The sequence below is a fragment of the Leucoraja erinacea genome, chromosome 20 (genome assembly GCF_028641065.1).
Source record: "Leucoraja erinacea ecotype New England chromosome 20, Leri_hhj_1, whole genome shotgun sequence".
NCBI classification, from domain to species: domain Eukaryota; kingdom Metazoa; phylum Chordata; class Chondrichthyes; order Rajiformes; family Rajidae; genus Leucoraja; species Leucoraja erinaceus.
The window spans coordinates 9,666,066-9,682,213 of NC_073396.1; the positions used below are offsets into that span (position 1 = coordinate 9,666,066).

At 43.1% G+C, this 16,148-nt stretch overlaps 1 protein-coding gene across 2 annotated transcripts in view; it reads left to right on the forward strand.

Moving 5' to 3' along the window:
* The window catches only part of LOC129706749 (hemoglobin subunit beta-like), a 129,182-nt gene that overhangs the window by 36,761 nt on the left and 76,273 nt on the right, over positions 1-16,148 (forward strand). The gene's annotated exons all lie outside the window — the stretch shown is intronic.

Sequence of the window (16,148 nt, forward strand, 5' to 3'; positions counted from 1 at the left end):
CCAGCTTCCCCCCACCCCTCCACCCCTCCACCCTTACATAAAACAAACCAAGGAACACTAAAACATACTCTTCAAGGTGTACTTAAAATAACAAAGACAGAAGAAAGGACAGACAGAATGTTGGCGAGGCAGTCAATTGCTGACGCCACCTGGTTTGATCCTGACTACGGGAGCTGTCTGTACGGAGTTTGTACGTTCTCCCTGTGAGTGTACATGTTTTCTCCAGGTGCTCCGGTTTCCTCCCACAACCCAAAGACGTATAGGGATTCGGCTATTTGGCTTGGTAAAACCGTAAATTGGCCCTAGTGTATATAGGACAGTGCTAGTATATGAAGATCGGGGTTGGCGCCAACTAGGTGGGCCGAAGGGCCTGTTTCCGCGCTGTATCTCTAAACTACTAAATTAAAGAAAAATAAAATGAAAATATCCCATCTCCCGCTGGTGCACAGATGGAATTTGACTTTCAACATCTTATGATTATCGTTTGCAAGAAAAGAATTGAATGGTTAAAGTATATTTTGGAATTATTTTCACTTTTAGTGAAATAAACAATGGTGAGTCTGTTCGGGTACACAACTGGGTGGGACAGAATTCTCCTATTCTTGAATTAGCCTACGCAGTATAAACACCGCTTCTGCCAATCTAATCCTTGTTTTTATTTTGCAAATAATTTTCTGTCAAAAATAGTAAGAGCTCAGATGGGAAAAAGACGACTTTCAAATGTTTTTGTAAATGTTTTTGTTAGATCCAACATGGCGCCCAGGCCAGGCGTCTCATCGTGTGCTGGCCACAAACGTGGATCTGCAATCACACGCTACAATTGCTCCACTCTTTTAAATCTCTACTCTGACGGCAGCATTTTTCACTTCAACTATGCTCTTCTTAATTTCCTCTCCCCTTGGGCTATCCTTAATCTGACTTTACTGGGCTTTATCTTGCACTAAACGTTATTCCCTTGATCATGTATCTGTTTACCTACACTGTGGACGGCTCGATTGTAATCATGTATTGTCTTTCCACCGACTGGTTAGAATGCAACAAAAGCTTTTCACTGTGCCTTGGTACATGTGACAATAAACTAAACTGAGCTTAATTGCGATTGATTCTTTAACCATAACTGAGACTGATAATTTTCCTGTAAGATGGGTGGGAGGAGGACTGGCTGAACTTTGTTGCCATCCACCACAGTGAAGAATGCTGTGGTGGATGTTTGTGTTCGATTTTATTCCTGCCTTCTCTCCATAACAATAGACAATAGACAATAGGTGCAGGAATAGGCCATTCAATACCCAGCACCGCCATTCAATGTGATCATGCCTGATCATCCACAATTAGTACCCCGTTCCTGCTTTCTCCCCATATCCCTTAACTCCACCATCCCTAAGAGCTCTATCTAACTCTCTCTGACACCTGTACTAATCGAGAGTCTACCTATGTCTGCCCTTATGGGGAGAAGGCAGGGGAATGGGGTGAGGAGGGAGAGATAGATCAGCCACGATTGAATGGCGGAATAGACTTGATGAACCAAATGGCCTAATTCTGCTCCTATCACTTATGACAATACGCACCAGGATGATGGTGGTCTTCTTGAATCAGGTGGGTACATAGAAACATAGAAATTAGGTGCAGGAGTAGGCCATTCGGCCCTTCGAGCCTGCACCGCCATTCAATATGATCATGGCTGATCATCCAACTCAGTATCCCGTACCTGCCTTCTCTCCATACCCCCTGATCCCCTTAGCCACAAGGGCCACATCTAACTCCCTCTTAAATATAGCCAATGAACTGGCCTCAACTACCCTCTGTGGCAGAGAGTTCCAGAGATTCACCACTCTCTGCATGAAAAAAGTTCTTCTCATCTCGGTTTTAAAAGATTTCCCCTTTATCCTTAAGCTGTGACCCCTTGTCCTGGACTTCCCTAACATCGGGAACAATCTTCCTGCATCTAGCCTGTCCAACCCCTTAAGAATTTTGTAAGTACCTTGGAAAGACATTTGATGAAACAATGGCTTAAACGCAGGAAGATGTTCTTTGAGCTGGAAAGGGTACAGAGAAGATTTATGAGGATGTTGCCAGGACTAGAAGGTCTGAGCTACAGGGAGAGGTTGAGTCGGCTGGGACTTTATTGTTGGAGTGTAGAAGGATGATAGGTGACTTGGTACACGTGCCAACAAATTGAATTAAACTAAATAAACTAAACTATAGCCAGATTCAAAATATTCATGCTGACAAGGCTAAACAGTCACCAGGCTAACAGAAGTTAAATGTTGCAGGGAGAAATATAGCAAAAAGATAAAATGGGTAAAATCGCATTGGTCAAATATTATATTTTATGCGTCTGTTTTTTGTTGTGGGTGATTATCTAAACTGACTCTCAAACTCAGACCGAGAGACGTCACGAGAGTTTGCTCTCAGGGCCTCTCAATCTATCCAACTATCACTGGTTGGACAAGTCTCTATAAACAATTGCTACAACCAGGGAACGATCAATCGCGTGGCTGTGCTTAGTGAGGAAGCAGCATGAAAGAAACAGTCCCCCCCCCACGGACCATGCTAAATACGCTACACTTGCCTTGCATGGTTTCCCCCGTGGCTCTAATGTTGCTTATTCTGCACTATCGCCGAAGGCTAAAGTCACCCCCTCCCCCTCTCCATCTGCAACTTTAATAGGAACCCATGCTTCATTATTTGGAAGACAGACACAAAATGCAGGAGTAACTCGCTGGGCAGGCATCATCTCTGGAGAAATGGAATGGGTGACATTTCGGGTCGAGACACCTCCTTCATTATTTGAATCTGAACTCAAAGCGGGTCGGAAGTTGTTGCAGACGCAACATTTTGCCGATGAGGTTTTCTCCCTTTGTCAATGAATTAATTTAAGAGAGTGGCGGAAGGCTCGGTCATTGCTTATCTGTCCTCTCACATGCCCTTTGGTTCCTGGCACAACTTAGCACGAGATATAAATAGGAGACATAATAAACTGTCATTAGAATCGCAAGTGGTGATGAATTAGCATTAAGGAGAGAGATCAAACTGATCGATTGATGCAACAACAATAACCTCTTGCTCAGCGTGAATGAAACTAAAGAGCTAATGGTTGAGTTCAGGGAGACGACATGTGTGGATAGTAACTGCAGCTGCTGGTGTTTACCGAACATAGACACAAAATGCCTCAGCAAAGTTATGCCCCTGTCCCACTTAGGAAACCTGAACGGAAACCTCTGGAGACTTTGCGCCCCACCCAAGGTTTCCGTGCGGTTCCCGGAGGTTGCAGGTGGTTGCCGGAGGTTGCAGGTAGTGGAAGCAGGTAGGGAGTCTGACAAAAACCTCCGGGAATCGCGCGGAAACCTTGGGTGGGGTGCAAAGTCTCCAGAGGTTTCCGTTCAGATTTCCTAAGTGGGACGGGGCATAACTCAGCCGGTCAGGCAGCACCTCTGGAGAAAATAGATGGGTGGCATATTGAGTCGGGACCCTTCTTCAGACCCCAGTCTGACCCGAAATGTCACCTATTCCTTTTTCTCCAGAGATGCTGCCTGACCTGCTGAGTTACTCCAGCACTTTGAGTCTATCTTCGGTAGACCACCAGCCAGGGTGAAGAAGGACCCCGACCGGAGTCGTCACCTGTCTATTTTCTCCTGAGATGGCGCCTGATCCCGTTGAGATACTCCAGCACTGTGTCTTTTTTTAGTAACCCAGCATCTTCAACTCCTTGTGCCTGTCATTTTTCATTGGTGGGTTGGCGGTGGATGAGGTTAGCAGCTCCCAGTGTTGACATCTCACATGACCTGACAGCATTGACACGTAAAATATTTATTCAAGGCTTATTCACAATTCTAATTAATGGAAATAACATATTGCACACACGGTGGTTGCAATATTTAGAAATGTGCAATTGGTCAGAATGTGACTAATAAAAATACTGACTGATTATATCAACAGTGTCTCACAAAGCCTGAATGTAATGGAATGGTGAATCCATTTGTTCAGCGTGGGTTCAACAAGTTGAAAGATATTAATGTTCAGAATCCCTTCCAGCAATTTAGTATCATGCATGCCATGCATGCATTCACGATACAGCTCTATAGGGCCGCAATTGGAGTATTGCATGCAGTTCTGGTCACCCCATTAAAGGAAGGATATTGAGGCTTTGGTGAAGTTGCAGAGGAGTTTTACCAAAATGCCGCCTGGATTAGGAAGGAATTATGCTGGTTTAAACCGAGGATAGACACAAAATGCTGGAGTAACTCAGCAGGACAGGCAGCATCTCTGGAGAGAAGGAATCGGTGATGTTTTGGGTCTCGACCCAAAATGTCACCCATTCCTTCTATCCGGAGTTGCTGCCTGCCCCGCTGAGTTACTCCAGCATTCCACACCCCAAAGACGTGCAGTTTTGTAGGTTATTAGGTTTCGGTGAATTGTCCCCTAGTGTTGAGGATAGAAATCGTGTACGCTGCACGACGCAGGCTCGGTGGGCCGCAGAGCCTGTTTCCACACTGTATCCCATAAATTAATTATTTGTGTAAATAGTTATCATTCTCCTGCACACTAGTGCAGTATTAGGGAAGGTTTCAGTAGTTGTACATAGGGATCGCATGGTCAGATATACAGAGGTCATGACCCCATCCCTGGCACCAGGTACCATGGCGATTGATGGAGAGGGTAGACTATCAACAACATGGCCGCTCCAGGAACATCATTCCTCCCTGTCGAGACTTTCTTACCAACAATAAAACCTAGAATGCTGGGAGAACTCAGCTTCTTTGGAGAGAAGAATTGGTGACGTTTTGGGTCGAGACCCCTCTTCGGACTTTTGGGGTGAATGTTTATAGCAACCGAGCCTCAGAAATTAGGTCGGGTCCAAGTGCCAAGTTACCATTTGATCTGGTTTAACAGGGGTTGTGTCTCCATCAGCTTTACACTAGAGGCCAGCAACTTCTATGGAGAAATCCATCTGGTGATGTTGGTCTGATTATATACAACATGGTCTTTGTTTCATTTTCTTTTTGCTTTTCAACTGAAGAATTAGCTCTTAATTGTTCCAAGCATGAGTCATACGATGGATGCTCTGAATTATCTCTCCACTATCACAATGGTCATTTCAAGCATTGTAGACTCTGAACAACCATTGCATCTGATGAACGTTATATTCAATTTATTGAGCCTGCGATGGACTTTAGCAAAATAATAACTCAGCGTACGCCACATGCAGAAACATGAGATAAAGCCTTTTTTAAAGGGGAATCTCACACTAAATGTTATTCCCTTTTATCATACCTGCGCATTGTGGACGGCTCGATTGTAATCATGTATAGTTTTTCCGCTAACTGGATAGCACGCAACGAAAAAACTTTTAGAAACATAGAGATAGAAAATAGGTGCAGGAGTAGGCCATTTGGCCCTTCGAGCCTGCACCGCCATTCAATATGATCATGGCTGATCATCCAACTCAGTATCCCGTTCCTGCCTTCTCTCCATACCCCTGATCCCTTTAGCCACAAGGGCCACACCTAACTCCCTCTTAAATATAGCCAATGAACTGGCCTCAACTACCTTCTGTGGCAGAGAGTTCCAGAGATTCACCACTCTCTGTATGAAAAATGTTTTTCTCATCTCGGTCCAAAAGGATTTCCCCTTTATCCTTAAACTGTGACCCCTTGGCCTGGACTTCCCCAACATCAGGAACAATCTTCCTGCATCTAGCCTGTCCAAACCCTTAAGAATTTTGTACATTTCTATAAGATCCCCCCTCAATCTTCTAAATTCTAGCGAGTACAAGCCGAGTCTATCCAGTCTTTCTTCATATGAAAGTCCTGACATCCCAGGAATCAGTCTGGTGAACCTTCTCTGTACTCCCTCTATGTCACTGTACCTCGGTACACGTGACAATAAACTAAACTGAACTAAACTGAGAAAACCAAGAACTGCTGGAAATAGTCAGCAGGTCAGGCTGCATCTGTGTGAAGAGAAACAGAGTTAATTTTTTAGGATGAAGATCCTTCATCAGAACCGTGTTAGGTCTGAAGAAAGGTCCCGACCCAAACTGTTGCCTGCCCATCCCCTCCACAGATACTGCCTGACCCGCTGAGTTACACCAGCACTTTGTGTTATGCTGAAGATTCCAGCATTGGCAGTACCTTGTATCTGCATTTTAACATTCCAGTAATTCTACATGATCACCTACCACTGGTTGATACAATACCATGATTTAATGCGAAAAGTCAGAATATTTGAATAGATTTAATGCTGTTAAAAGCTAATCATTTTGTCTTTCATATCATGGCATTGTCCGAATACATGCTAGCACTTGCAAAGCTGAATGGTTTTAAAAATAGAGCTTCTGCCGCCCTCTTCAGTGTTAGCTGTTCACTACACCTTTCAGGCAGGGAGGCACGGTGTTGCAGAGGTAGAGTTGCTGCCCCACAGAGACCTGGGTTCGATCCTGACCACGGGTGCTTGTCTTCTTCACAGCAAGGGCTGCGATCTCACAGTGCCAGAGGCCAAGGTTCGACCCACAAAGAAAATCATTGCTCATGAGGCATTTCCCAAGGTATGCAGCATAACGACCATCATACCCCATGTAAACAAGATTGCTCTGTATACCTCCTTTAAACTCTGCCTTTCTCACCTTGCACCTATTCATTCCTGTCTTTGACATTTCCACCCTGGGTAAAAAGCAAAGATCTTATAGCAGAGCAAGATGGGTTACTCTCACGCAAACGTGTAGTACGCTCATGGGCAGAATCATGGGTGATTTTAGGACTCATTTTAGCAACCAGCCCCCGCCATCTTGTTCACAGGTTTACAATTTTTGACAATATTTATTATTTAATGTCCCTTGTCTGGTCTGAAATAAAGTTCAACATTGGATATAAAAATCAGAATAAATATAATTTTGTGTCATTACATGATTATATACATCTATATCACATTCATGTATGTGTGTTCCTTCCAGCACAATCTAGTCAGTTGTATGCTCGCTGAATAAAACCATCCTTAAGTTATACATCATTTATAAATCTTGCTTAAACAAATTTAATTTTGTGAAATTCTACAATTAGATAACCCCACCGTTACAGACCGATCTCATTCCACTCTCTGGTTATTGGGAAGACCAGACCCCGTTTATTGTGGAGAAACAACTCCATAGAAAAAAGAAAATAAGCACAAAAACTTTAAGTAACATTTCAGGGCTAGAGCAACTGTAATCTTCATATTGCTATTATTTTCCCAAATAGTGCAGATGTGAACTGTGATTACATTAATGTGATTAGATGAATGAATTACAGAGTGCAAGTGTAATACAAAATCAACTCAAACACAGCATATGAGCCATTAAAAAGAACTGATTTTAAAAACATTAAAAAAGAAAATTACCAGAGGCAAAATTTATAAACATTTTTTTCTTTAACAAGAATTAAGAGAATTAAGAACTAACATATTTATGAATCTAACCCTATGTCACACACAAAAACTTCCCCGCAACGTTGATTACCCTGCAAGTCTGGTCGGGTCGGCTAGGTTCCGGTTTACACAAAATCTACTCAAACACAGCCTATGAACCATTTAAAAAGAAATTATTTAAAAAACATTTAAAAAAAACACTATTACCAGAGTCAAATTTTATTCTTGACAAGAATTAACAGAGGTGAGAACTAATAGAATTACACCTAAGATCCTATAACTCTGCTATAAGATTACATTGGATTACATTGCGAGTCGGGTCAGTAGGATCAGGTTACTAAAATGGGTGGAGAAAAACGCCCAGGATTCCCTCCATAGAGTACTACACGTCAGCCCATTGTATTTCGCAGGAGTAGCCTATCTTGCTCCGTTATAAGATCTTTGGTAAAAAGGTTCAGACTTTTTACTCTACCTCTAGCAATTTAAATTTCTAATTGGCACCTTAAGTAATCGACAAGTTAATCCGCAGAGAATTGAATTGATAGAAAAGGTTCTACATACATAGATGGCAGAGGAGATGGAGAAAGAAAATGTAAACATATTGTGAAAGAATTAAAAGGAAAATAAAGTAAAGCCACAAAATGTAATTGTCAAAGATTATAAAATGGCGTAGCGGCTTCTGCTGGCGCAAGCAGGTATCGAACCCGACGTTCGGAAGCCACGGTCACGTGACTCGGGAGGGGCTGCTTGTTTTCGCGCGGTTTTGTTTTTGCGCGGCAGTTCAGCACTGACCACCGTTGTGGCCAGACGTGTCGCTAGAGTCTGTAAACTGAAGAGTGAATTTCTGAATAAAAATGTGTTTAAAAATTCAGTTGTCGTTCTTGCGACGGCCAAAATGGAATATTAAAATATAATTCAAACGCATTCATTATGAAAAATATATTGATTAGCTCTTTAGGCACATACCTAGGAATTATCATGATAGTGGAAAACACTTGAAAAAAAGTATCAGGCTTCTAGAGATATATCCCTTCAAAAAATGTCTTAAAATTTAGAAAAGAAATATAAACTCATTTATTTTCAATACTAACCCCACACTTCGGTATATTTGTTTTTTTCCACTGTTAAATCTGCATATAATCTTTACCATTAAAACACAATACTATGCATGGCACCAGAAGATATGCATTGTGTTAAGGTAATGGTGAGAGTGATTCTATTCTCAGCTGCTTTAAAGAATCAGAATGAAAAGTTCTTTTTTTCAGTGTTGTTCCACGTCTGAATTTTCTTTTGCTTCATAGAACTGCAATTAGTAATAAACGAGTTTGCCACAATTCAAACTGCCTTTCCTGTAGCTGATCATCATTGTATAGTCACCTCCAGCTGGTTTCTATACATTGGGAATGATATTTATTTTGTTGCCAGCTTGTGTCCGTCCACCAGATGGCGATGTTCGTCACTCCCAGCAAAAGAAGTAAGCATGTGTAGGAATGAACTGCAGATGTTGGTTTAAACTGAAGATAGACACAAAATGTTGGAGTAACTCGGCAGGACAGGCAGCATTTCAGGAGAAAAGGAATGGGTGACGTTTAGGGTCGAGACCAATCCTCCGCGAAAGGAAAACGAGAGACATAGACAACGATGCGGAGAGATACAGAACAAAATGAATGAAAGATATGCAAAAAAAGTAACAGTGGTAAAGGAAACAGGCCATTGTTAGCTATAGCTAGGTGGGAAGGAAAGCTGGTGTTACTTTCATGATGTGGATATCATGCATTTCCACTAAACTCCTGTTCAAGAGTGTTTAGAATATCAAGGGTGTTTTTATTTGTCAAATGTGCTGGTAATAACATCAAAAGAACAGTGCAGTTAAAGAACTGGCCCTTCGGCCCTCAATGGATGTTTGTGAGGATGTTTCCACTGGTGGGATGTTTCCACTGGTGGTGATGGCTCGAAAGGCCGAATGACCTACTCCTGCATCTATTTTCTATGTTTCTATGTTTATGATAGAAAATAGAGAAAGATGTGTCTATTTGGGAGATGACTTGGAAGGTAAATATTTAATGAGATTGAAAAATCACTTTTGGACACTTTTAGAAAATTAATGAAAGTCTGAAGGTTTCTAGTGGGTCTGAGGGGCGGAAATGTCAATGTTTTGACTTTCTGTAAATGTTTTTGCAGGACAGCAGGTCGGTTCAGAAGTCGGGCTGAACACATACGCCGCACGTACAGTTGATAGCCAACAGTCGGCAAAATGATTCAGCAAATTGCAGCATCATTTTGTGCTGAGTTGTTGTTTCTCTCTGGCACGTCGCGATGAACAGACGCAATGTGGCTGGAGCCGTGTCAAACATATCACACGAACACAAATCCCTGAGTGTGTCTGATCAGAGAAAAGTCACTTATCAGTCTTGCCCACGTTGTGTCGGTTTGACACAGTCTACGCACCATCTTTCAAGAGTTTTGAAAACAGACTGTCTTCAAATGCATGTTTAAAGCTCGAAGAAATTCCCTAACATGTACGGAGAATATTGGGATGCCCCGTTAAACATGTATTAATCGCCCCGCTTTTGCATTGAAACGTGACCATGCAAGTGGAGATGTTTGTTCACCTTTGTACAGATTTGGTCAAGTTGGTGGGGTGGGGGGGAGTTTCCCCCGCCTCGGGTACCATGTAATCCCGTGCTACCTGTTCCATAGTCGGATAGTTGGCGACTAAACCGTCTCCCCCACCTGGTTTGCGAGGTGAGGAGGGGGCTGTGGACCCCCAGCAGGTCCAAATACAAGACCTGTCAAGGGGCGGGTTGAGCTTCTAGCGAGCCAACGGCCACCCAGTACTTCAGTAGAAGTTGCGATCACTGTCGTACACGGCATTGTAAGGAATGATGATAAAGCACACGCACCAAAATCCGTTACTTCCAGCGGCGGAAGTCCGCAGGAACTGGGGGGCAGAGATGTGTGGTGCGTCCGTCACCTTTCCCGTCGGAAGCCAGCACCACTGCGTCGCTAATGTTTTCAATGATGACGAATGAATGTACAAGTTACTTCAATAAAAATGGCAAGTCGTCAATTAGAAGGCTGCGAATTTAGATAAAATCAGGACTGCAGAAGCTAATCACAGATATTTTAAAAAATATATATTTTTAATAGCAAATCATTTCAAAAGATTTTAATGTTCTTCGTTTGAAATGAAAAATTGAACAAATTGAGAAAAATGTTTTAGGCCTAATTGACTTTCCAGACAGTGTGTGGTCAAAGGTTTGCAAGCATAACCCAAGTGCATTCTACAAAGAACTGCGATGGTACAACGAGGCAGTAATAATTGAAAATGGTAGATAGACCAAAAAAAAAGCTGGAGTAACTCAACAGGTCAGACAGCATCTCTGGAGGAAAGGAAAAAGTTCTTCAGAGATGCTGTCTGACCCGCCTAGTTACTCCAGCTTTTTAAGTCCATCTTCAGTTTAAACCAGCACCTCCAAATTTGAGGAAGCACATTCTTGCTATTGAGGGAGTGCAGCGCAGGTTCAACAGGTTAATTCCTTGGGATGGCGGGACTGTCATATGCTGAGGGAATGGAGGGCTGGGCTTGTATACTCTGGAATTTAGAAGGATGAGAGGGCATCTTATTGAAACATACAAGATTATTAAGGGTTTAGACACTCTAGAGGCAGGAAACATTTTCCCGATGTAGGGGGAGTCCAGAACCAGGGGCCACAGTTTAAGAATAAGGGGTAAGCCATTAGAACGGATATGAGGAAACAATTTTTCACACAGAGAGTTGTGAGTCTGTGGAATTCTCAGCCTCAGAGGCCGGTGGAGGCCAGTTCTCTGGAAACTTTCAAGAGAGAGCTCTTGAAGAGAGTGGAGTCAGGGGATATGGGGAGAAGGCAGGAACGGGGTACTGATTGTGGATGATCAGCCATGGTCACATTGAATGGCTGTGCTGGCTTGAAGGGCCAAATGGCCTACTCCTGCACCTATGTCTATTGTCTATTGCAGTTCCTTCCTCCACATGTTGAAAATGGTTCCTGTTTGAAGGACCTCATTAAGATAGAAAAAGTTTGATGGTGTTATAGCCCTGAAATCCGAGCTTAGTCTGCAATTGGAAATTTCTCTTGGTGTGATCCGGATAAAAGCAGAAATAATATTGATCTGCAGGGGCTATCTAGAACCAGGGGGGTCACAGCTTCAAAATAAAGAGTTAGCCTTCAGGAATGACATTAATTTACCAAGATGACAGTGAATCTCTAGGCTTCTCAGCACAAGAGGACTGGGGAGGTTCCATTACTGAAGGAAATTGTAGGAAAGGGACTCTGAGGTGAAGGATTGTCCATGTGGACAAGAGTACAGGTGTCAGAGGATATGGGGAGAAGCCAGGAGAATGGGGTAAGAGGGGGAGATAGATCAGCCATGATTGAATGGCGGAGAAGACGTGATGGGCCGAATGGCCTAATTCTACTCCTATTCCTTATGATCTTATGATCTTATTGAATAGTGAAGCAACCATGATTGGCCAAATTGCCACTCCTGTTTCTGAACCTTTTGTCCTTGTGTTGAGCTTTTTGTAATTTTCCTCATGCACCAAGCAAAACTGAACCCGTCCGTTGGCCAATAGAAAGATGCTTGACTTCAACTAATGGAAGATAGACAGAAAATGCTGGAGTAACTCGGCGAGTCAGGCAGCATCTCTGGAGAAAAGGAATAGGTGACATCTTGTGGCGAGGCCCTTCTTCAGACTGAGAGCCAGTGGAGAGGGAAACTCTTGGTATGAAAAGGTACAGAACAGATCGGAGCCGGAGCCGGTGCCGATGACAGAAGAGCCCACAATGGTCCATTGTTGGCTGTGGAAGAGGTGATAACGAGGGGATACGAATAGTGAAAGTAGCAGGACGACTAGTGTGGGGGAGGAATGGAGAGAGAGCGGGGATGCAAGGGTTACTTGATATTAGATAAATCAATATCCATACTGCTGGGTTGTAAGCAAAATATAAGATGCTGGTCCTCCAATGCACATTTGGACTCATTCTGGCAGTGGAGGAGGCCCAGGATACCTGTCTGTTGCAACCCTTTCATTCCATCTCTCACCATTCCTTTCCCACCCTAGTCATCATACTAGTTTTACTGTGTTCCTGTTGAGTTCCACTATCTGTATTGACTCATTATCACCCATCCTGCAGACAATGGACCCTTGTGGGCTCCACCTTTCTTTGATTAGCATATCTTCTATTCATCTGTCTAAAGTTCCATCTATATCTTTTTGTTCCCCTTTCCAGACTTTCTCAGTCTGAAGAAGGGTCTCGACCCAAAACGTCACCCTTTCTTTTTATCTAGAGATGCTGCCTGACCCGCTGACTTACTCCAGTTCTTTGTGTTTGTCTTCGGTTTAAACCAGCATCTGCAGTTCCTCCCGACATAAAGACTTGACAGAAATCTACGGTAGAGAGGGAGGCCATTCATCCCACCAAGTATAATCCAATAGATAAAAAAAATATTCAGCCTAATGCCACCTTACAACCATCATTGCATGAATGTTCCATCAGGTTTATGCTGTTAACAACATTTGTGTCAAGATTCAAGATTCAAGAGAGTATATTGTCATGTGTCCCTGATAGGACAATGAAATTCTTGCTTTGCTTCAGCACAACAGAACATAGTATGCATGAATACAGAACAGATCAGTGTGTCCATATACCATTGTATAAATATATACACACATGAATAAATAAACTTATAAAGTGCAAATAAACAGATAATGGGCTATTAATGTTCAGAGTTTTGTCCGAGCCAGGTTTAATAGCCTGATGGCTGTGGGGAAGTAGCTATTCCTGAACCTGGTCATCGCAGTCTTCAGGCTCCTGTACCTTCTACCTGAATGTAGCAGGGAGATGAGTGTGTGGCCAGGATGGTGTGGGTCCTTGATGATGCTGCCAGCCTTTTTGAGGCAGCGACTGCAATAGATCCCCTCCATGGAAGGGAGGTCAGAGTCAATGATGGACTGGGCAGTGTTTACTACTTTTTGTAGTCATTGCTTATTATTAAATATGATATGGCTGGATCCCTTGGTGTTACTTGGGTAGACTCTTCAGAAAACTACACTGAGCATATTCCAGAAATTCACTATAGTTTGTAAACGAACTAATCTGTTTTTTCTAAACTGCAAGAAAATGAAAATTTGCTGTTAAAGCATTCCCATGTTTACGAGGCAGTGAGACTATTAGGAGTTTAGAGATACTGCATGGAAACTGGCCATTCCGACCAGCGATCACCCCATACACTTGCACTCTCCCACACATTCGGGACAATTTAGAATTTCCAGAAGCTAATTAACTTGCAAACCTGTACGTCTTTGGAGTAAGGGAGGAAATCAGAGAAAGCACCCAGAAAAAAATCCATGCAGTCCCAGAGAGAACGTACAAACTCTGTACAAGCAGAGTCAGGATCGAACCTGCGTCTCTGGCACTTAGAGGCAGCAACAATGTCACTGTGCCACTGTGTCCCCTGTTTGTTGCCTCATGTTTTGTTTCTGCTTTCTGCCACTTCATAAGCACTATCTATGCCTTGTGTACAATTCTTATTCAATTCCCATTTTCCACTTCCTCATTCAACTCACCTTACCTCATAGGGTGGCGCGGTGGTGCAGAGTAGAGTTGCTGCCTTACAGCGCCAGAGACCCGGGTTCGATCCCGACTACGGAATTTGTACTTTCTCCCCGTTTCCGCCCACATTCCAAAGATGTGCAGGTTTGCAGACTAATTGGCTTGGTAAAAATGTAAATTGCCCCCAGTGTGTGTAGGGTAGTGTTAATGTGCGGGGATCGCTGGTTGGTGTGGACTCGGTGGGCCTAAGGGCTTGTTTCTACGCTGTATCTCTAAACTAAACTACAAATCTTTTTAAACAAAAACATTTTTAGGAAGAGGGGTAGACTGACCATATCACCAAGTCCTTTGCCCTTATGAAGTTGGATTTACACCAATTTCCTGAACTATTGCATTTCTTCTGATGAAGCTACAGTTCAAATGGGTAGGGGTCCAGGATCATCTGCATTGAATTGAATTGAATTGAATTTCATCATATTCTCTCATGTGAATAATATTGTGACTAACTTCCTTTTTTTCTTATAAGTTTCAGGAGCATGTACATTTAGCTTTGAATCATCAGTATCTTACAGCAGTATCTAAGGAACATTGGCATATCCAGGGAAAGAGTAAGGCCCAATTGCAATTAGCCTCTTTTTTTCAGAGATACAATGTGGAAACAGGCCCTTCGGCCTAGCGAGACCGCTCCAACCAATTCCAGCCAACATAGAAACATAGAAAATAGGTGCAGGAGTAGGCTATTCGGCCTTTCGAGCCTGCACCGCCATTCAATATGATCATGGCTGATCATCCAACTCAGTATCCCGTACCTGCCTTCTCTCCATACCTCCTGATCCCTCTAGCCACAAGGGCCACATCTAACTCCCTCTTAAATATAGCCAATGAACGGGCCTCAACTACCTTCTGTGGCAGAGAATTCCAGAGATTCACCATTCTCTGTGTAAAAAATGTTTTTCTCATCTCGGTTCTAAAGGATTTCCCCTCTATCCTTAAGCTGTGGCCCCTTGTCCTGGACTTCCCCAACATCGGGAACAATCTTCCTGCATCTAGCCTGTCCAATCCCTTGAGAATTTTGTACGTTTCTATAAGATCCCCCCTCAATCTCCTAAATTCTAGCGAGTACAATCCGAGTCTATCCAGTCTTTCTGCATAAGAAAGTCCTGACATCCCAGGAATCAGTCTGGTGAACCTTCTCTGCACTCTCTCTATGGCAAGAATGTCCTTCCTCAGATTTGGAGACCAAAACCGTACCCAACCAATCGATCACCCGTTTACTAGCTCTGCCCTTCACACTAAGGACAGTTTATCGAAACAAATAAACCTACAACCCTGCACTTTTTTGTAATGTGGAAGCATGTGGAGAAAACCCTACGCGGTTACAGGGAGAACGTACAAACTCTGTGTGGACAGCACCTGTAGTCAGGATCGAACCTGGGACCCTGGCGCTGTATGGCAGCAACTACTGCTGTGCCACTGTGCCACCCTTGTTTACATTAGAGATCACCATTTATGATCCAACTTTTCATTCATGATCCAAATTTTCATTATGCTTTAAGTGGTCTGAGAAACGACTACTGGAGTTTTCAACAGATCTTTATTCGAAAGTTCGATATCCAGTATACAGGTTCTCCAGACACGTCTGCCCACAACGGTGGTCAGCGCTGAACTAATGCGCGCAAGTGAAAAACCGCGCGAAACAAGCAGCCCCTCCCGAGTCACGTGACCGCGGCTTCCGAACGGCGGCGGGTTCGATATAGGCGTGCGCTAGCAGGTGCCGCTACAATGCTGAAACTAAAGCAAGGATTCAGACTTGGTAATGTGTAAGTCATTTTTCTAATTCGCCACAAGTAAGAAACATGCATTTTAACAGAGGACCGTGCCTGTTTCTTTGATAAAATATTTGAGCAAGGGCAGGGATGTTGAACACGCAAACCGCTCACTTCTAAAACTTGCTCTTGAATACTTAACTATTCAGATTTATTGACACGCCCAAACTGACCATATTAACAGTAGACCTTGACTGATTTCTCTGGTACACTATTTGAACAAGGGTCGGATTCATTAAATAGCGACTCTCTGAAGTTCAATATGAATGTACTTCAAATAGATCTCATTGAGTGTAAAATACTTTACTATGTCCAAAGGGAGAGT